This window comes from Oryctolagus cuniculus, chromosome 2 (assembly GCF_964237555.1).
Source record: "Oryctolagus cuniculus chromosome 2, mOryCun1.1, whole genome shotgun sequence".
Classification (NCBI taxonomy): domain Eukaryota; kingdom Metazoa; phylum Chordata; class Mammalia; order Lagomorpha; family Leporidae; genus Oryctolagus; species Oryctolagus cuniculus.
Window position 1 is genome coordinate 65,745,720 of NC_091433.1, and position 21,658 is coordinate 65,767,377.

The 21,658-nt window shown below is 44.7% G+C and overlaps 1 protein-coding gene across 9 annotated transcripts in view; it reads left to right on the forward strand.

Moving 5' to 3' along the window:
* Window positions 1-21,658, forward strand: part of STOX2 (storkhead box 2) — a 310,137-nt gene that overhangs the window by 212,233 nt on the left and 76,246 nt on the right. The gene's annotated exons all lie outside the window — the stretch shown is intronic.

The following is a 21,658-nucleotide window of genomic DNA, read 5'->3' on the forward strand; positions in this document are numbered from 1 at the left end:
GTCACAAAGCTTTATGGTGCACAGTATGTATTTTTAAATTGCTTTTCGACAGTATGCAACAGTTAAAAATTATGTTTCTTATTAACCTTTCCCCTATTTCATGGTGAGCTAACTAGCTAACACTTAAATTCTGTCTATATACTAGACCCAACATGCTAAAGAAATATCAAAGAAAGCCACCAGCTTTTTTTTTTTTTTTGACAATTGACTTGAAATTTTTAAAAATTTGAGAGGCACAGAGAGTGAGAGATCCCTCCCACCCACTGGTTGACATCCCAGATGCCTATGGGGCCCTGGCTGGAGTGGAAGCTGGCAGCTAAGAGCTCAGTCCAGGTCTCCCATGTGGGTGACAGGAACCCGATTACCTGAGCTGTCACCACCACCTTCATTGGAGGATACGGGAGCCAGGAATTGAACCCAGGCACTCCTGTGTGTCACACAGTGTCTGGACCAGGAGCTTAACTGTTAGGCCAAAGGCCAGCGTTTAAGTAAACATGTGATCTATGATTTCTTTCCATTTTTCATGTTAGAATCGAGGTAACAAAATAGGTAAGTTCACAAAATGAAATAGGTCAAGAATTCACTTAGATTCAATTTTCAAAGATTAGAATTTCTTAGTTATTATGTATCTAGACTGTTTTACCCTCTCTTGGCCTTCCTCTGATTTGTGGGAAGAGATTTGATTAGTAAACTGCTTTTTAAGGTTAACATTATGAAGGCTCGTCCATGTGGGGCATGTGTCAGGTTTTCCTTCTTTCTGAGGGCCGAATCCTATTCCATTGTGTGTGTGTACCACATCTTGTTTGTCTCTATCTTCAGTGGACATGTGAGTGGCTTTCAGCTTCTGGTTCTTGGGGATTATGCTGTGAACACAGATGTTCAGATATCTTTCTCTTCTTTGGCTGTAGACCCAGAAGTGACATTGATGACACCTGATTTAGTTTTTTTTTTTTTCTTGAGGAGCCACAAAACCATTTTCCACATCAGTTGGACCATATTGCACTACCTGCACAGTGTACAGTTTCGCTGTTAACATTTCTCCACATCCCTGACAACAGTGGAGATTTTCTGTCTCCGTTTATTTATTTGAGAGGCAGAGAGAGAGAGAGACTGACAGCTTCCATCTGCTGGTTCACTCCCCCAATGCCCTCAACATGGGGGCCAGGATGAGGCTGGAACTCTGTCCAGTCTTTCAGTGTGGGTGGCGGGAACCCAGTTCCTTGCTGGAGCCAAGAACTGAACCCACCTACTACATGGGCACCTTAATCCTGAGGCTAAACATCTGCTCTTGATTTTTCTTTTTTAAAAAATTGGTAATAGCCGTTACGATGGCTATTTTAATTTATTCATCTTCATCGTATTTGAAAGGTTGGGGGAGGAGAGGAGATGGAAAGAGATCTTCCTTAAATGCCTGCAAATAGCCAGGGTTGGGCCAGGCCAAAGCCTGGGGCCTGGAAGTCAGTCTTGGTCTGCTACATGTCCGAGACCAAGTACTTGAGGCATCGTGGGCTGTCTTTCCAAGGTGCACATTAGCAGAAATCTGGATCAGAAGTGGAGTATCTGGGACTTGAACCAGGCACTCTTACATGGGATGTGGACATTTGGCAGGAGCATTAGCAGGGAGCTGGATCAGAAGCAGGGCAGCTGGGACTCGTGGCTTAAGCCTCTGTGCCACAGTGAGGGCCCCTCAAAACCATAATGAGGGGCAGAGAACATACTTAGGGGTAAGCTGCAGAAAGCGTATTGTTGGACTTGAGAAAAGTCATGCGTCCTCCCAGAGGGGTTAGGAGAAGTGCACCATGAAGTCGCCAAGCTGCGTTTGCAGGCTCAGCATTGAGTTGTCACTGTCCTTGCATTCTGGATACACCCACGAGGAGGTAGCCAAGATAGGAATGCTGTGTGTAGACACTGGTTCCTGGACACCATCTGTGGATCAGCGTGCACTGAGTTCCCTCTGCAGAATCATCCAGGGAGCTCGTTAAGCAGACGCACATCTTGGCCTCGTTCCCCAAGTCTTTGTAGGTTTGGGATGAGGCCCAGAACTTTCTGTTTTTAAAAACTCTAGGTGATTCTGATATACAGTTAGGTTTGGTAGCCACTGATTTTGAATTCCTTACACAGGACAGTGAGCTTCTCTCAGGTCATTCATGCATTCACCCACCCACCCACTCACTCACCCATGCTCAACGGGCCACTGTCAAGTGCTTGTGTGAGGGCCTTGACACCTCTGCTTGTTTTGGAGTGTCTAGATCTGCTCCTGCCTTCCAGACCCCCCAACTGCCTGGAGACCTCTGGGGAACACTTGCTGCACAGTGCCATGCGTGGTGGTGAAGCTGACTGAGCGGGCTGGGGCACTGCATAGCGGGAGCCCCCAGCAGAGAGCAGAAGCAGCAGGGGCCTGAGGCAGCCTTTCAGGGTACAGTGGGAGTCCGCCTGGCTGGGAAGAGAGCGGCGGAGGATGGAAGGCGTCACACAGGCAACTCTGTCCCTTTGGAGCCTAGATGCGGCGATGAACGATGGGGGCTAAAGAGAGGAGAGACCAGAATGTGAAAGGCCCTTGTATTTCAAGCGGAGGAGCTGTAATTTTACTCCGAGAGAAATGAATCACAGAAGAATTTTAAGTAGGGGTATGACATGCTGGGATTTGCATTAGAGAGCGATTACCCTAGCTCAGGGTGGAAAATGGATGGACTGGCCTTGGGGAAGAAATTGGTAGGTGGAGAGGGGCTATAAGTACATTGGTGGGTGTAGCAGGGGCCAGCGCCCCAGGGTGCTGGTCTCCTTGATGGAGGCAGTTGGCCATGTGCTGTAAGAGGTAGAGGAGGGTCTGGCACATGGCAGAGCTCGGGATTGCTGTGGTGGCGCCCCCGGAGAGGTGTATGGATGCACTGGTGAGTACTTTGGGGAGCCCTGCAGAGGCCGGGCACTGTGACGCCGTGGTGGCATCAGGTCGGTGTGATTAAGTGATTTCCATAAACAGTTCTTAATAATCTGAGTGCAGAAGTGGAAAAACCAGGCATTTGGATTGTTTTCTAAGATTGGTGCTTTGCCAAACAAAAGAACCGAGAGAATAAGGAAATTGAGATTTCTCCCTGTGCTGTAGCTGCCATGTGAAGCTGGAGCTGATGGGGTGTGTCTGTGGCTTTGTTCCTGGGGGAAAGAACACCTGCCGTCAAGGTGCTGTGTATAATGCTTTCCACTGATTCTGCATAAGCTTCTGGAAAGTTCTGTGAGGATGGTATTATGAATACTCAAATTAGAAAGAAATAATACTGGGTGAGAATTTGTGTTCCCAAACTGAGTCATCTAAAACTCATTTGTGTGTGTGTGTGTGTGTGTGTGTGTGTTAGAGACTTGGGGGGAGGGTCCCCATCTGCTGGTTCATTCCCTAAATGCTTACAATTCCTGGCACCAGGATCTGGGAACTCAATCCACGTCTCCCTCCCATGTGGGTGGCAGGAACCCAGTCCCTTTAGCCATCACTGTAGCCTCCTGGGGTCTGCATTGGCAGGAACCTGGAGTTAGGAGCTGGAACCAAGAATTGAATCCATGTACTCTGATGTGGGATCCAGAGTGCTGACTACCAGCCATTCTGAAAGCCCACTTTCAAAGTTACTATGAGAGTATAAAAATGCGATTCTGTTATTTAGAATTAGTAAGAACAATTGGTGCTCTTCTGTAGTTCAAGTTGAAAAAAAAAAAGATGATCTAATTAAGCCTTTGTCAGATGTAACTTGCTGTGTATGTAATGTTCCACTAGACAATGTGATAAATATAAGTAGGACTAGAGCTGCACTAATTTGGGCTAATTGGGGAAGGCCTGTCTGAATAAGTGAAAGATTTAAATTTTATAGAATGTTTAATGAAATGGAGTCTTATTACTTTCATGTCCTTAGGCTATCTAATGAATGGATAAATTATTTATAATTAGCATATCAATTGTTGCCCTATAAGAGATTGCTCCTTTAGTATTTGAAAACAGGTTATTTTTCCTTCTTCCACAATTGGTATCATCTCTTGAAATCTTATTTATGTCACTTATTAGTTGCTAACTAAAGGGAACTGTTAAACTGGCGCTGTCCTGTAATCCCCTACTCCCAACTAGCAGATTTCAAGTCAAAATGAAATTTTGGTGCATGGGAGGAAGAAGTAATTTTTCATTCTTAAAGACATGTTGGGTCTTTTCTTTCTTTTTGAAAATATATGTATTTCTACCTTCTGTCTGAGAATAGGTTTGTTTTATAAATCCAATAGAAATAATACTTAAACAAATAGGTAGCTTTGTGCCTCTCCCTTTTGCTGATGGGTGGCCTTGCAGAGTTGTGCTGGGACAGCGTGGCGGGCAGGGCTCTCTGTGGAGAGGGCAGAAACTGGAGATTAGTTTCCAGGTGAGTAGTGTTCTAAGGAGCCACAGTGTAGTGTTTTCAGGGGGTCTGTTCTGCAGTTTGTCCACTGGCTTTGTGGTAGCTTTTCCAAGCAGGTTGGTTTTCAGTTCAGGTCATCTGTCTTTGTTTTCTTTCTTTTTTTAAGATCTGTTTGTTTATTTGAGAGGCAGAGTTATGAACAGAGAGGAGAGATAGAAAGGTCTTTAGACTGCAGGTTCACTTCCCAAATGGCCAAGATGGCCAGAACTGGGCTGATTTGAAGCCAGGAGCCGGGAGATTCTTCTGAGTCTCCCACGTGGGTGCAGGGGCCCAAGTACTTGGGCCATCTTCCACTGCTTTCCCAGGCCATCAGCAGGGAACTGGATTGGAAGTGGCGGAGTTGAGACTTGAACTGGCACCCATATGGCATGCTGGCACTGCAGGGGGAGGCTTAAACCTACTATGCCACAGCACCAGTCCCATCTGTCTTTCTTTTGTTCCTTTTTTATGATTTATTTTGTTTACTTATTGGGAAAATTATATGGGTCGTGGAGATTTGATGAAGTCTTGGTATGAATCTGTGGCGGATGGCTGGTTATTGTGTGCAGTACATAGAGTGAGACCAGAAGAGCTCAGAACTGTTAGCCTCAAAATCAAGTACATCCTTACAATTAAGTCACGTATTCTGTAGTTTGTGAAAATTCTGTCTTAATGTTTGTCTTCCCTGGAATAATCCAGTGCAGATTTGGTAGACAGATGTTTTTAGGGTTCAAGGAAAAGTCTGGTCTTAGTCTGGTGGATGTGGAAGAACTGTGCATTCCCTGTTTGTACCACAGTGAAGTGTAAGAGGATGGGTCATCGCCATACCTGAGTGTCATACTGGGTATCATTGATATAGATAATCCGTTGATTCTTGGGCATCTTGCAGATCCCTTAAGCTGAGAAAGTGATTGCATCTCTGGCCCACCAGGTTCTCTGATCCTTTTGCAGACACTGCAGCCACATCAACAGAGAGGCTCTCGCCAAGGATTCCTACCTCTCATTTCTCCCCACCACGTAACCACAAAAAGGCGTGCTGCAGACTAGCGTGGCAAAGGCCTGTGGCTCTGGCGAGTCGGCGGCTCACTGTATCTTTGAGGTGGAACAGCTGTTCACTGCTCTGGGGTTGTTTTTGTACAGCCAAAAAAAAATATTATAACTACAGAACTTTAATTTTTTTTGGAAGAAAATTAGTCTTCAGTATTTTTATTATTTTATTTTATTTTTTATTTGACAGAGTTAGACAGTGAGAGAGAGACAAAGAGAAAGGTCTTCCATCCATTGGTTCACCCCCCAAATGGCTGCTACAGCCGGTGCGCTGCGCCGATCCGAAGCCAGGAGCCAGGTGCTTCCTCCTGGTCTCCCATGCGGGTGCAGGGCCCAAGCACTTGGACCAACCTCCACTGCCCTCCCGGGCCACAGCAGAGAGCTGGCCTGGAAGTCTTCAGTATTTTTAAGCCTAGTAAAATAATATGAAGTTACATTTCTTTCCATTTTTTGGTTTGGAGGAAGAAATTATATTTTTGGAGTGCTATAAGTCAGTATTTTTGAATAACTAGTTCTAGTAGTAATCCAAAGCTACAACTTTTGTTTTTTCTTGCCTGATATCGCCAGGATCCTGTGTGTCTTTAAAGCATCTGGCTTCAAATCTAGGAGCCTGAGCTAAGGCATATTGACTAGAAGAGATTCCCATTGGGGGCTGAATCTCTGTTAGTATCTGTGTAGCCCATTAAGGTCTTCATCCAGAAACTGAGAATTTACTGTTGCTGAAATGATTTATTAAACCCAAAGTCTAGCTCCTGTGTAAATTTTCCTTTTCATTTTCTCACGAGATCTTCAGTTATCCTCTACTGCAATATGCTGATTATTAAGCTACCATATTCCTGGTATGCTCTGCTACTGATCGATTCCATGGTATCTAGTGTTTGTAGACGGGCAGGACATGTATTTAGGGAGCCGGGTGTCTGGGGACAGTGGAAAGCACGTGTTGCCTGTCCTCGTGGAACGTCCTGAACCCTGGGCAGTAGAGGCGCTGGAGGGACTCCACTCATGTTGTCTGGGTGTAAGTGACACCGGAGCTGAGTCTGGAAAGCAAAGCAGATCAGGAGGGGGCACTGTAGGAAGGGCGGCCTTACATTGCTGGCACACCTAGGCCAGTAAACGGAGGCGCTGCTGACTAAGCCAGAGGCGCGGGCACGCACCACAGCCATCCCAGACAAACTGAGATACGTGCTTACTGTTCTTAGAGGGTCAAGAAGTTGGTGGGTTATTCATGAGGCAGTAAGCCAGAAACCGTGGAAGGGTTACAGTCTGGAGAGTGACGTAATAAACAGTCGCATGGTCAAAGGCAGAGCAGGATTGGAGAGGGCAAGAATGAGAAGCAAGGAGACCAAGGAAGCGCTTCTCCAGGGCTCCAGGCACGAAGTGATGACCTGGAGAAATGAGGACAGTGAGGGAGCAGGATGCGGGTTGGCGCTGAGACCCAGCTGAAGATGTTAGTGCTTGATCCCAGGAAGGGGGCATCACGGTGACACCCAGGTCTCTGGGTAGGAGATGCCACTCACTGAGGTGGAGATGCATGAGAAGGAGCAGGCTTGGCGTAGGAGATGTTGGCGCGTTGCAGACGTCCCATTGCAGATACACAAGCACAGATGTTTCATAGACGTTTCTTCCTTCACGGGTTAACCCGAACATCCGTCTGCACACACCCATATTGTTGCTATGGCTTTTAATCCCTGCAAAGATCTTGAGCACGTGGATTTGCTGTGATTCACTCAAGGGATCATGTCAGTCTTGACTCATTCGTTGCTGTTTGGAGTTCTGTGAAAAGGAGCGTGGCCTGTCTTGGAGCAGCTTGCGTTTTCCCAGCTCCCTGTCAGATCTGCTGAAGATGAGGGTGTGTCTGCAGCTTCCAAACTAAAGAAATGGCCTGCATGAGTGCCTCTCGTTTGCACGGTATTTATAGCTATAGCAGGCTACTTCAACGGTACCTAGGATTTCTAAAGCAGTTATTCTAAAGAGCTTGGCTATATTTCTCCACTCATCCTGAAGTTGGCAAGAGGCAGATTCCCATTCTAAACATCAAGGAAAAAAATGTATGAATATGACATTTCTTACTGAATGATTTATTGGCTAATGTTTATATTAGCTGAATATTTTAAGTTGCTGTGTCTATCAGTAGAAAGATACCTCTTTAAGCTCCTGGATAATTTCAAAAGCAGATTATCTGGTTCATGTCCAATGTTCACTTGAGTTTACTGACGTAAATATCATAGCCTTACTCAATGTATTTTGAGCAATATAAATTCACTTTAAATTTGATAGTGTGGATTAGCAAAAGGCATAATTAGGAATGGCTTTTCATGAGCATGTTTAATTCTTACTGAAATTAAAATATTTGCATAAAAACCAGTGCAAAAACAGCAACGCTTTATGGCATAGTACATTGTGCCTTACTTGGGTGTTACTAAGATTCTGGTTTTGGATGCAGTAGTTAAAATTGTAGTATTTCATGTTTGGAAGAGAGTTTATTACATATTTATATGCCAACTCATCCCTCTCCCAGGAGTTTTGAGATGTCTTAAGGAGATGCATGAATGTAATGATTTTAAAAAATGAAATAAATGGAAACGTGGGCAAAGAGAGAATAAAAGTGGGACAGTAAGCTGACTAGGGGGTGGGGATGTGCCGGGGTGGGTGTGTTTGGCTTCGTGGTCAGGGTGTCACTCCTGCCTGCGGTGCAGCCGCTGGCCTGCTCCCTGTTCCGGCTTCCCGATGAACACCCGGGGAGGCTCATGGAGTTGGGATCCTACTCCCCACGTGGGAGACCTAGACTGGGTCGCTCCCTCTAGACTTTGGCCTGAGTCAGCCCCAGCAGCTGTGGGAATTTGGGGAGTGAACCTGCCAAGTGGAGCGCTCTCTGCCTGCCTGCCTGCCTGCCTCTCTGCTTCTCAAACAAATAAATAACAGCTTATCAGAAAGAAAACATAATATGATTTAAAAATATTGCCGGGAGGTATAAGAAATGCAAACATGATCCCGACCTGTTTAGAGATTAAAATGTGAGTGTTCTTGGTAAGGGAACGCTCACTTCCCCTCTCCTGAACTGCCTGCCCCTCCCACATCTCTTAAATCAGTAGGAGGAGATTATTCAGGCACCTTTATCTAGGTGGATAGCACTTTTTTTAAAAAAAAGTTGTATCTTTATGGAGCCTGTCTTTTATCTCCCTTACTGGTTTACCTAATTACATAGTAAGCAATGGCAGTTACTTAAAACAAATACCCCAAGTCATTTCATTCAACTATTGCTTGGTTTGCAGCAGCAGTCCTAGGCTGTCTTTGCCGAACAGTCCAGATTTCCTATTTAAAAAATATTTCATTTACTTATTTGAGAGGCAGAGTTACAGACAGAGGGAGAGACAAAGAGAGAAGTCTTCCATGTGCTGGTTCACTTTCCAAATAGCCACAACAACCAGAGCTGAGCCAACCCTAAGCCAGGAACCAGAAGCTGCTTCGGGGTTTCCCAAGTGGTGCAAGGGCCCAAGCACTTGAGCCATCTCTTTTTTTATTTTTTAAAGCTTTTATTTAATGAATGCAAATTTCATAGGTACAACTTTTGGAATATAGCAGTTCTTCCCCCTAAACCCACCCTCCCACTCCTGTCCTTTCTCCTACTCTTTCTCCCATCCCATTCTTCATTAAGATTCATTTTTAATTAACTTTATACAGAAGACCAACTCTGTACTAAGTAAAGACTTCAACGTTTGCACCCACACACACACAACTTATAAAGTACTGTTTGAGAACAAGTTTTGCAGTTAATTCTCAGAGTACAACTCATTAAGGACAGGGGTCCTACATGGGGAGTAAGTGCACAGTGACTTCTCTTGTTAATTTAACAATTAACACTCTTATTTATGACATCAGTGATCACCCAAGGCTCTTGACATGAGCTGCTAAGGCTATGGAAGCCTTTTGTGACTACAAACTCCGTCAGTATTTAGACAAGGCCATAAGCAAAGTGGAAGTTCTCTCCTTTCAGAGAAAAGAACCTCCTTCTTTGATGTTGGGCCATCTTCTACTGCGTTTCCAGGCCATAGCAGAGAGCTGGATTGGAAGAGGAGCAGTTGGGACATAAACCGCACCCATGTGGGGTACCAGTGCTGTGGGCAGAAGCTTAGCCCACTATGCCGCAGAGCTGGTCCCTTTTTTTTTTTTTAAACAGCAAATATTTTAATAATGCTTCTTTGTCTATCCTGAAATATAATCTATGTACACACATAATTTCAAAAACATGATGTGTTCTCAAGTGGTCAAATACATGGAAAGAACAACACTGTAATTTATAACAAAATAAGGTGTGTGATCATCTGTGCATGCTTTAACAGGCTTCAGCAGGAGACGCCAGGAAGTCACCAGACACGTGCATCTGCTGGGCACTCACTGCCAGTGCACGTGGGGCCATCCAGGCTGAGTTGCAGGGTCCCTCAGGAGGACACCAGTGACACTGGCGACACAGCTTTCTGCACAGAAGTCATTCACGGCAACATTTCAAACACAACAGCGTTCAGTTCCCTGTTGAACTGTAATCCTGGAAAATTGTATTAAATCTAGGCAAGGCTTTTAAAAATTATTTTTATTTATTTGAAAGGGAGAGAGAGAAAGGAAGGGAGAGGGAAAAGGAGAGAAAGAGATGGATTGATTTTTCCATCTGCTGATTCAGTCTGCAAATGCCCATAATGGCCAGAACCAGGAGACCTGAACTCACTCTGGATCTCCCACGTCGGTAGCAGGGACCCAAATTCTTGAACCAGTATTGCTGTGTGTTAGCAGGAAGCTGTGTTGAAAGTGGAATAGCTGGGTCTTGAACCAGGCACCCTGGTACAGGAAATAAGCTTGGGAAATAGTGTCCTACTGCTGTGCCTGATGCATACCCACAGGTGTGACCCACGGGCATGAGGATTTTGTGTTCTTACATAAAACAGAGTTCTGCCGTAAGTGCAGATAACTGCCCTTTTGCCACGTGGACGTCCAGAAGACATGGGGAAGCCCACTCAGGAACACACGTTCTGGGGGCCTGCCCTGTGCACAGCAGAGCCCACAGCATGCCCGGAGCCCGGTCCCTGAACTCCAGGGGCACCAGTACCCCAGGCCCCTAGTGCTTTTCACCCTGGTGACCTGAGGACGAGGAGTGAAGAGGCTGTCTTCCCTGGGCCCTGCACTGGGGGTACTAAATCTATACACAAGATTGTGTTTCCAGGGAGACGGAGGTGAGCTGGGTGCATGCAGGGCGTGAGGCCCCACTGTTTGCTAGGAAGGCAAGGTAGGGCCACACTGGGTTCCAGCCTGCGTGAGCTGTAGCTCTGCACAGAGCTGTACGCTGTTGCAGAAATCCCTTTCAGCGCTGAGTGTTTCTCACCTGTAAACACAACCGCTTATGCTTAATTTATAGGGTTGTTAGGAAGTTTAATGGGATGGTAAAAGTATTAAAGTTCCTGATTGTGTGGCCCGGGCCTAAGGCTTTATTTAAAACTGCCCCTTTCCCCTGCTCTCCTCTTCTCCACAAGATTTGCATTTCGGAGATGGATGTAAGACTGGTAAGTGAGTGAAATTCTTGTTGTTAATTTTTAGGGTAGAAACCAGATACCCAGTACAGTATATGCCCCTGCGCATCCTGAATTTTTGTTGAAATGAACCTGTGTGGACTTTATTCTACTTCAAAATATTCCTTGGGCCATGGGTTTGGGTTTAAAAAAAATTACAGCAATACTTTTCTGTAAGAACCACAGATTATATATAATGTGAATAAATTTAAGCCCGATCTCCTCACCACCCCTAATCCAACTTTGTGAGAGTAACCAACTCCTACTAGAATTGACATTTAAGTCCTGCAGTTTTCCTTTGAGCCTTGGCAGACCTGGTGCCTTCCATCTGGATCCTTGTCTGAATGAAACCCTCTTTCTCATCTGCCCTGGTGAGGCCGTCCTGGTATAAAAACACCCCCCCCCCCCCAATTCTAGTCATTCCAGTTGCTTCAGCATGATTTGTTCCTGTGATTAATGTATCACTTCGTATTTCTCCTGTGAGGTTTTTGCATATTTTCTTTCTTTTTTCTCTCATAGTGTATCATGAGATTATTGACTAAAATGTCTTTCTTTTATTCAAAGGATTTATCATATCTTTTGGTATAACCAGGTTGCTCAAAAATGGAAAAATAGTGACCAGCACACTGAATTGTGATTATACATGAATTTTCTGTAGGCGGAGTTGTGTCTGGAGATGATACATGAGAAAATGAGATTAATGGAAACTAAGACCTTTTTGGGTACACTTTATCACAAATAAGCTTATTTAAATAAGCATATATTATATATATACACACACATGCTTGAAGTTCTTTAATATTTAGATTTGTCAGCCTGCCTGCATTCTTAGGGGCATAGCATGACGAATTGTGTTCTGCCTGACAGTTTATTTTATTTCATAACTTCATACGGTGACCGCTGATGTCTAGACAATGTTATATCACCTGTTTCCAGTCTGATGCTTTAAAAAGGGTTTTGTAAGGATGAACAGGGGCCAGCATTTTGTTGCAGTGAGTTAAGCTGCTGCTTGCTACACTGGCATCCCATATCTGAGTGCTGGTTCGAGTCCCAGCTGAATAAAAAAATAAAATAGGTTTTTAAAAAGTCTAATCCAGAGTTCTCTAAGTAAAATCGGTTCGCCTCAGACATAGCCTTCTTGAAGGGCTGTGCTGTGGTTCAGATATTGGACACGTGGTCCATAATATAGTGGTAATGGCCCCTTTAAGAGGTGAGGCTTAGTGCAAGGTGGTCAGTTTATTAGAGGCCTCCCCTTGAGAGCCTGTCCCTTGAATCTCTCGGCCTTTCCTTGCCTCACAGCTCTCCCCAGTGTCCTCTGCCCTCCTGTGGCCCAGCCCAGAGGCTCATGGGGCCACCTGATCCTGGACTGTCAGCCCCCAGCACTGTGAGCTAAATAAACCTCTTTTGTTCTTATAAAGTGCCCAGCCTCGGGTGTTTTGTTGTATCAGTGGAAGTCAGGCTGACACAGGCTGTAGTAAACTCTTCATCTGTCAGAAGGGGAGAGTTTCCATGGAGAGAAGACTGTGTCTTCTTCCCTTATGTCTAGCGCTCAGGAAGCTGTATGTCCCTTCCTTTGCTGGATCAGTGTTTGTTTCTGATCCACCCAGAGTGGGATGGGCAGACAGGTGTGCCAGGACACAGGTGGAAACACTGCTTGTACGCGGCTGGGAACCAGCAGCACTTGGAGATTCCAGCAGCTTCCAAGCACGCGGTTAGTAGACACCTTCCTCTGCGTTCAGGCGCTGTGAGCGCCGGCGCTCACAGCTCAGTGGGGCCTGGTTACAACACACAGATTGTGAGATCGGTTTCTGTAACCCAGAAGTCTGGGAACCATTGATTTCCTCAACAGATGATGTAGACCTAACTCTGCCTTTAAGGATAAATTGTTGGGACTCATTACTGAGGAAGGAGTAAAGGTGATTTTGAATACTCCATCTTTATTTTGCGTAAAGTTTTAAAAAGACTCCTGAGCTCACTATAATTGCTTTAATGTCTTCTTCCATTTTTGTTAACAAACCTTTTGTAAGACTGGTTTCTCTCCTATGAGTGGTTTTAAAACAAAATGTAAGTGCCTTTTAGAAACACATCACCCATTGGGTAGTTTTGTCGTCAGCCAACAATCATTCAGGTTCTGTTAGATTAGTGAGCAAGGAGCGAGCTCATTGTCACATTAAAAATTTTACTGATATACTTGGTTTATTCAGGGCACACGTGTAGGCATTTAACATGAGGAATATTATTTCTCTTATAAATTGCGTTTCACTACAGTTAAAAAAGATAACCAATCATGGGTATAATAGCATTTCTCTGAATTAATTATGTGTGAACCCATTTTCATTGAACAGAATGCAATATTTTTCAAGTCTTTATTTTTTCCTTCCCTTTATTTGGTCTGATTATATTTATTGAAATGTCATCCCTTGTCTATAATAACAAAACATTGGAAAATTTGGGCTTGCTTTTTTTTTTTTTGTTTTTCATTTCACTTTTCTCTAATACTTCATTTCTACTATATTTAACAACCGTGTCCTTTGCCATAGATAGTTTGAGAAGCGGTAGAAGAATGAAGCCATTTGGTTTGTAAGCATGTCCTGTCAGCACTCTTCTCTTGGGGCTTGTGGTAAATGCATGGATGGGCCTTGTGGATTTTTCATACAGGGTCATGCACAATCCCCACCACTTTTTTTTTTTTTTTTCCAGTGAGAATCTGTTTTATTCCCAGTTTTCTCTCTGGAATGCAGCAGCTTCTGTGCAGTAACTTTGGTCTTGAAATCTCACCATTATCTTGGAGAGATGTGAGGGTGACCGTGTTGACATTTAGATCTGGAAATCTGACGTCTTCTGATAAGCTTGTATTGTCAGTTGTTACATCAGCTCCAGTTACAAATACTCATCTTTTAACACATTGCCAATCTTAAATATTTTCCCTTTAGAAGAAGGACTTTGAATATGAGAGCCATGCATTAAAATTGGTCAGAAGAGCCAGCTCCTTGGTATATACTGAGTGGGGGGCGACTGTTGCCAGAGTCTGCACTTAAGCTACCGGTAGTTGACCAGGTAGTTTGGAGCTTTAAGCGATTTATAGCGAACGCCGTCGTGTGGTGCCATGGCTCTCAAAATGCTGTTACTTGCCCCGGGCTGCTCCAGCCAGGTGCCATCAGCCAGGTGACTCACGCCCACGGGCATGTGTTCTTCCATATTGCTGGAGGCCGGAAGACGGGAGCCAAGGCGGTAGCTCTCGGGAGAACCCTTCCTGGCGCTTCCACCTTTGTCCGGTTCCTCGGCTGCGTGTGTCCAGTCTCTGCCTCCCCCTTCACATGGAGCTTTCCTCTTCGCGGTGTCTCCTCCTCTGCCTCTTGTGGGAACCTCGTTCTCTTAGGCGCCCACTCGAGTAACCGTGACTGTCAGAACGAGCTGCTCCTCTCCTGATCCTTAATGCAGTCACATCACAAAGGCCATTTTTCTAAAGAAGGTCCTACTTACGGGTTCTGGGGGCCAAGACTTAGCTGTACTTTTTAGGGCACTCTGGGTGGTCCTGGCTTTTCTGTGGCTCCTGAGGGCTTGTGGTGAATAGGTTGCCATGGGGTACAGGCGGGGAAGGGCAGCGGCCAGCCATGGGTGATCGGCCCTGTGTGTTTAGCCTCTAGCTTTCTCCAGCTCTGTGACCTGGGGCCCATTTGTTGATTAAAATCTCTGCATCTCCATCTTTCATATTCAGACTTCTGAACTGTGTGATAGATACCACAGGAATGACCACCTTTTCCATATTCCCTGATTAAACATGAACTTTTTTTAAAAAATATTTTATTTTATTTATGTGAGAGGTAGAGTTACAGCAGAGAGCGGGAGAGACAGAGAAAGGTCTTCCATCTGCTGGTTCACCCCCCAGTTGGCCACAACGGGGCCTGTATAACTTCTCATATCTGGAATTAGATGTACACAGTCATCCTTGTTTCTGCTCCACACTGGTTTTTGCACAATACTGCTTTTTTATTACAGCGATCTCCAGGAAACCAGCTTTGCAAAGATACTGTCATCAGAAGGAATGTAGCACGATCTAATTTGAAACTGTAAGGCAACCCAAGTTGATTCTTTGCGTGATGTCCAACAGGGATCAGATATGGTCTTCTAACTTGGTTTTACCAAATTTACCTCTTGATCAGCAGTGTTTGAAAGCCTGACTTCCATTTTCTTTTAAAGATTTTTTTATTTATTTTCATTTTTATTTGGAAGGCTGAGAGATGGTGGGGGTGGGGTGATTGGAGAGAGTGATCCATCTTCTATCTGCTGGCTCACTCTCCAAATGCACACAACAGCCAGGGCTGGGCCAGGCCAAAGCCAAGAGCCTGGAACTCCATCCAGGTCTCACATGTTGGGGACAGGGCCCAGGTAGTTCATCACCTGCTGCCTCACAGGGTGCGCATTGGCAGGGAGCTGGAGCAGAAGTACAGTGACTGGGTCGAGAATCAGGCACTTTGGTAAAGATGTGGCTGTCCCACGTGACGACTTGACCTCTGTGCCGAACGTCCACCCCTGGACTTCCTCCCTCTGGAAGAATCCCTGAGTTCTCGTGGCACTAAATGTTTGATACATTTAATTCTAAACCTGCTTTGGTTTCTAAATTTCTACCTTCATTTATTTATTTATGTTTACAATTTTGTTTCATAGTTCTTGTGCATAATTGTCCAATAAATATTTGTCAGTGAACCTTGTGTCAGAGAAACCACTTGTTCATACTGATGCAGAGATGGAGCGTTTAGGAGACACAGGGCTTTTCTACATGGTTTTGGTTTTGGTTTTTGGTTTTTGGTTTTGGTTTTTGGTGTGCATATTTTGGATCTTTTGTGCCTAACCAGCCAGTTTTATGAAAGAAGTTTAGATGTTGGTTCATGTACATAGGTCGGAAATAAGGATGATGAGTTGGTAATAAAACATTAGGTTGTCTGTCCCTTTTCATGAACCCAGTTATTTAACTCTGTAAAGTGAGTATATTTGATTATGGCTGGGGTTTTTGAGTAACATGCATTCATCATCTTACTCATTCTTCAGGGTTCTTCCTACTTTTCAGTTCTTTCTTTCATTCAAAATTTATTTTTCAGCACCTCAATATTCACACAATACCTACCAGGCATCTTAGGCATGCTGTGATAAGCAAGAAAATACCATGTTATGTGCTTAAAGTACATAGTGTGGTATCTGGACACAGTAAATCCTAAGCAAATGGTAGATGGAATTAATGTTAATATTATTAAGTTTACATAGCATACATTAAACAGATCCATTGGAGGGAACACATTGGAGATAAAATATAAATCAATAGATTGAGAATTTTTTAACTGTACACTCTGGCTAGAAGAAGAATGTAAGATGTCTCTTTGACACGAGATGTAATGATTCTCTTATTGACATTTGTCACATCATTATGCCTGGCCACCTCCTCTTGGTCTTCAGTTATTAGACTGTACATGTGTTGAAAGGTCTGTCTTCAACCCATTAAAAATATGTATGGTCCTTAGGGGTATTTAGTGCACCAGAAGTGTTTAAACCCCTCAAGGATTGGTGAGTAATTAGCCTTCATGCCTAATGTGTAAACAGCAGAGAGATCTTTGATTTCAGCTCAATCAATGTAATTTTAATGTTAACAGCTCCAAAATCAGCAGCCAGCAGTTAAATAAACTTTGACACTCAGAGCAGGCACGTCAACAAAGGCACACAATCCAATTTACTTTTGATCGATCAGCCAGCTTATTTCTTTTTGGTTTGGACATTTGTGAGACAGTTGTCTTACACATTTGTATTGTGTATACGTGCAAAGTGTCTTGTTTTCGAAAACAACGAAGCAAAAACCAAGGAAACTTGGGTCCTTGTGGAACACTCATGACTCATCCCGTCGGGCCAGACTTCACTCCGTTGGGCCTGGCTCCTGCCGCTGTCCCTGATGCGCCCCAGGGGCTCGGATGCTGGAGCACAGGTCTCTGAGATGTTCGCGCTGCCTTCTTTCATTTTTATAACCTGTTGGCAAAAACCTCCAGTCCTCAGGCTCTCCTTCTGTTGTATTCTTCCTTTTCTTTAAAAAAAATTCCATATGGTATAATATACATGTGTAAACTGACTCATTACTCCTTCCCAAAGGAGATTGTTAAAATGCTCCTGTTTGTGGAGCCGGCATGGTGGTGCACTAGGTTAATCTGCTGCCTGTGGTGCTGGCATCTCATGTGAGCGCCGGGTTCTAGTCCCGGTTGCTCCTCTTCCAGTCCAGCTCTCTGCTGCAGCCTGGGAAAGCAGTGGAGGATGGCCCAAGTCCTTGGACCCCTGCACCTGCGTGAGAGACCAGGAGGAAGCACCTGGCTCCTGGCTTGGGATGGGCACAGCTCTGGCCGTTGCGGCCATTTTGGGGGATGAACCAATGCAAGGAAGACCTTTCTCTCTGTTTCTCTCACTGTCTTAAATAATTCTACCTGTCAAATAAAATTCTCCTGTTTGTAAAATACAGGCCTCAACTTGAGAAAATAGATGACCACCAGGACCTTTGCAGAAATGCAGGGCCAATGGAGGTTCCTAGGATGGAGACACCAAGGATGTTTATAAAGATTTTCCATATTATGTGGCTTTTTAAAAATCAGGTTTTGAGTTCTTAGGAACTTAGAGTGAAAGGTCTTTCTTGCTATCTTAGTCAGATGTTTTCATTTCATGAAGCAAAGGCTTAGAGGAGGGTGTTCTGTCTCATGACTAAGCTGCCGACTGGGAGGGCTGCTTCCCCCATGCTGCAGTACCTGGGTTTGATACCCAGCTCTGGCTCCTGAGGCCAGCTTCCTGCTGAAAGAGGCCCTGGCAGGCAGTGGTGATGGCTCAAGTCGCGGGGTTCCTGCACCCACGTAGGGGACCTGTACTGAGTTCCTAGCTCCTGGCTTTGATCTGACGCGGGCATTGGAAGAGTGAACCAGTGGATGGGAACTCTGACTCTCTTAGCTTCTCGGGTACATTTTTTTTTTTAAAGGCCTGTGTTTTATGTTGCTGTATAAACATTACTTGTTAGTTCATCTCATTGCTGAGGCCTTGAAGTCTGCTTCCGGTACTAGAGAGTTTAAACTTTTCTAGAAGACACACACAGTCAGCTTTCAGACAGTACAAAAGCAGCTGTGAGATTCAAGGCTTAATAAGCTTTATTAATCCAGGTGAGAGTTTAAGATTGAAGAGGACCCTGATCTTTCATTATTAAATATATTCACTCATTTAACTGGGTACTGAGGGACAGTGGCTCTGTGTTTGCAAAGCTGGAAGTCCAGGGACACTGCTTTCATGAGTAGGACCGGTAGCTAGCTGGTCACCTGATAAAGCAGGGAGTGTTTCAAATGTATTTTAATTGTTTTACTTATATAAAGGGAACAGATTTTGTGTGTTTCATATATACAGTTTTAAGAGCATAATGATACTGCCCACCCTCCTCCTTCCTTTCTTATTTCTTTTAATTTTTACAGGGACATAGTTTCAACTTACTTTACAACTACAAGGTTAACCTTCCACTAAATAAAGAATTCAACAAGTAGTGGGGAGAGAAATCACTGTTCCTCAAGAGTATAGACGAGGGCTATAAACAGTAAACAAATCTGAAAATGTCAATTTCACTTATATACAGAGTACAAAAAAAGTAATGTATATTAGTTTCCATAAATCAGGAAAAACATGATGTGCATTTTTTTTGTGACTGGCTTATTTCACTAAGCATAATTGTTTCCACTTGTGTCTACTTTGTTGCAAAAGACAGGATTTCATTTCCTTGTTATGGCTGAGTAGTATTCTGTCCTGTATATATGCCGTAATTTCTTTATCCAGTCATCAGTTGATAGGCTTCTAGGTTGATTCCATGTCTTAGTTACTGTGAGTTGAGCTGCGATAAACATGGGGTGTCGCTCCCCCTCTTCATGGAGGAGCAACACAGGACCCTGCGCTGTTCTTTCAACTGCTCGGCCCTCCCCGGGTTTGCTGCTGGTTCTTCCCGGGTTGGCTACTATCCCTTCCACCTCCGTGGAAGGGCAGTTCCCCCTGGCCACATTCCCCACTTCCGCAGGGGAGCGGCACACCGCCGGCCGGCTCTTCTCGGGGGCTGCACAGGTGTTCCTTCAGCTAGATGTTCCCCATAGATGTTCCCGGTGCATGCCGTTTCTCTCCTCCTTTATAGTCCTCCTCCGCCAATCCCAACTCGGCTGAGTACGCTGCTCTCCAATCAGGAGCAAGTCCTACAGTTAATTGGTTGAACTGGAGGCAGCTGTGCGGAAGCTGTTTACTTCTCTCCCAGCGCCATATTGTGGGAGAGCAGATGCATAGAATAAGTCCTAATTCGAGCAACCTAGTCTAGTCCGGATTGCTCCCCACAATGGGGGTGCAGATAACTTTTTTCTATGCTGATTTCATTTCCTTTGATTCCCAGGAGTGGAATGGCTGGGTCATATGGTTCATCTATTTTTGTGCTTCTGAGGAATTTCCATACCATCTTCCATAGTTATTGTACTAGTTTACATTCCTGCCAACAGTGTAAAATTACTTTTAAAAATTCTTTTTAAAAGCTGATTTCCAGTTAAAAATACTACACTTTTTGGATGTCTGGCTAGGGATTTTCCTTTGCATAAGAATTTACATAGTTTTCTTGAATAAATCATTTCTAGCTGTATCATCTATGATTTCCAGTTTTGGTTTCTGTAGAGAGGTATGTGGCAGCTTTTCGTCATAACGAAATTCTTGAGGCAGGCTAACTTTATGCAGAGGTTTATCTTGCCTCCCAGGTTTGGAGGCTCACAGTTCAGGGTCGGTGGGCCCCACTGGTTGGGCCTGTGGGGATGATGATCTTGCTGGCCCACTCTCAGGGTGGCACAGGGCATCACCCAGTGAGAATGGAGGCGTGCATGGGCCTTTGCCTGTCTCTTACAAAGCCACCAGGATGTAATCATGGGGCCTCCACCCTAATGACGCAGTCCAATCCCATCACCTCCCAAAGGCCTCACCTCCGCACACTATCATTAGACTAAGTTTCCTCCCTCTTAGTACCATTAACATAAGACTTTGGGGACCAAGCCCAAGTTCTTGGGGATAATATTCAAGACATAGGTAAAAGGATAAGAATGAGCTACTTACCAAAGCCAGATGTAGTCCTTGGGAGTTCAGGATACCAACTTTTCAATGTGCTTAAAATTTCCCATGTTAAAAATATGTTTAAAATAAAGAGATAAAGCATTCAAGAATTTCAAACATAAGAGGAGAAGTGGAAGTACAGGATCATTGTTGAGTTTTATGATGAAATAACCTGTCTGGGATGCTCCTCCAGGGTGACTACCACCAGTCTCGGAGCTAATTAGGTGCTGTGGATTCAGCTACGTCAGCAATCCGTCCTGCCCTGGAGAAGCTCATGGGTTGGCGTATGAAAGACACACCTTAAGTCTTTAAAAAAAATACTATCTGAACCATCCTGAGTGTATAGAGAGGAGAGAGCTGACCCACCTGGGAAGTTGGGGAATACCTCACAGAACAGCTGACGGCATCAAGTTGGAGTCATGAGGTGGTTATTTCTCAGTGCACCCCTGCTGCAGAGTGGGTGTCTTCCCCAGGGCGTGCAGAGGGAAGCCCGGCGCCGTCTGCCTCTGCCTGCCCTGACAGACCTGCCTTTCTTTGTGCAGTACTGCTCAGCTGGAAGTGTTCACGTGGGAAGGATCTGTGAGTCCTCCCAGCGCGAGTGCCAGTGCTAAGACGACACCACGTTCAGAGCTCATGATTGCGTGGCAGCTATGCACTGGGCAGGCGGTTGTATGGGGTGCTGTGGGCGTTTTGGCATAGCAGGTTAAGCTGCCCCACGGGACACCTGAATCCCTCATTAGAGTGCCTGGTTTGTGTTCTGTTTGCAGTCCAGCTTCTTGTTAATATGTCTGGGAGGCAGCAGATGATGGCCTGGGTGCTGGAGTCCCTGCCATCATGTGGGAGCCCTGAATGGAGTTCCAGCCTCCAGTCTTTGGCCTGGTCCAGCCTTGGTTGTTGTGGGCATTTGGGGAGTAACCCGGCAAGTGGAAGATATTCTCTGTCTCTGTTTCTGTGTTGTTATTCTGCCTTTCAAATAAATAAATAAACCTTAACATTAAAATATATGGTTAAAATTTTCTCTATTTGCATTTGAGTACCTTACAATATCACCTAGTAAAGAATGGAAGAATTGAGATATTTGGCAAATCATTGGTCTTCTCTACTATGATCCTAGTGCTTATTCATTCAGCAAACATTTATCTAATATGTACCAAGTCCAGATCTTGTGCTAGATACTTAGGCACATCAACAAAGAAGATACAGTTAGAGAATGATTCACAATATAATGCCACTTATGTATATCTTTTTTTTTTTTTAAGATTAGTTATTTGAAAGAGTTACAGAGAAAGGAAAGACAGAGAGAGAGACAGAGAGACCTTCCATCCTCTGCTGGGTCCTCTCCCCAAATATCTGCAATGGCTGGGGCTGGGCTAGGCCAATGCCAAGAGCCAGGAGATTCATCCAGGTCTCCCATATAGGTGGCAAGGACCCAAACACTTGGGCCACCTTCTACTGCTTTTCCAGGCCATTTACAGGGAGCTGGATTGGAAGTGGAGCAGTTGGGACTTGAACCAGTGCCCATATGGA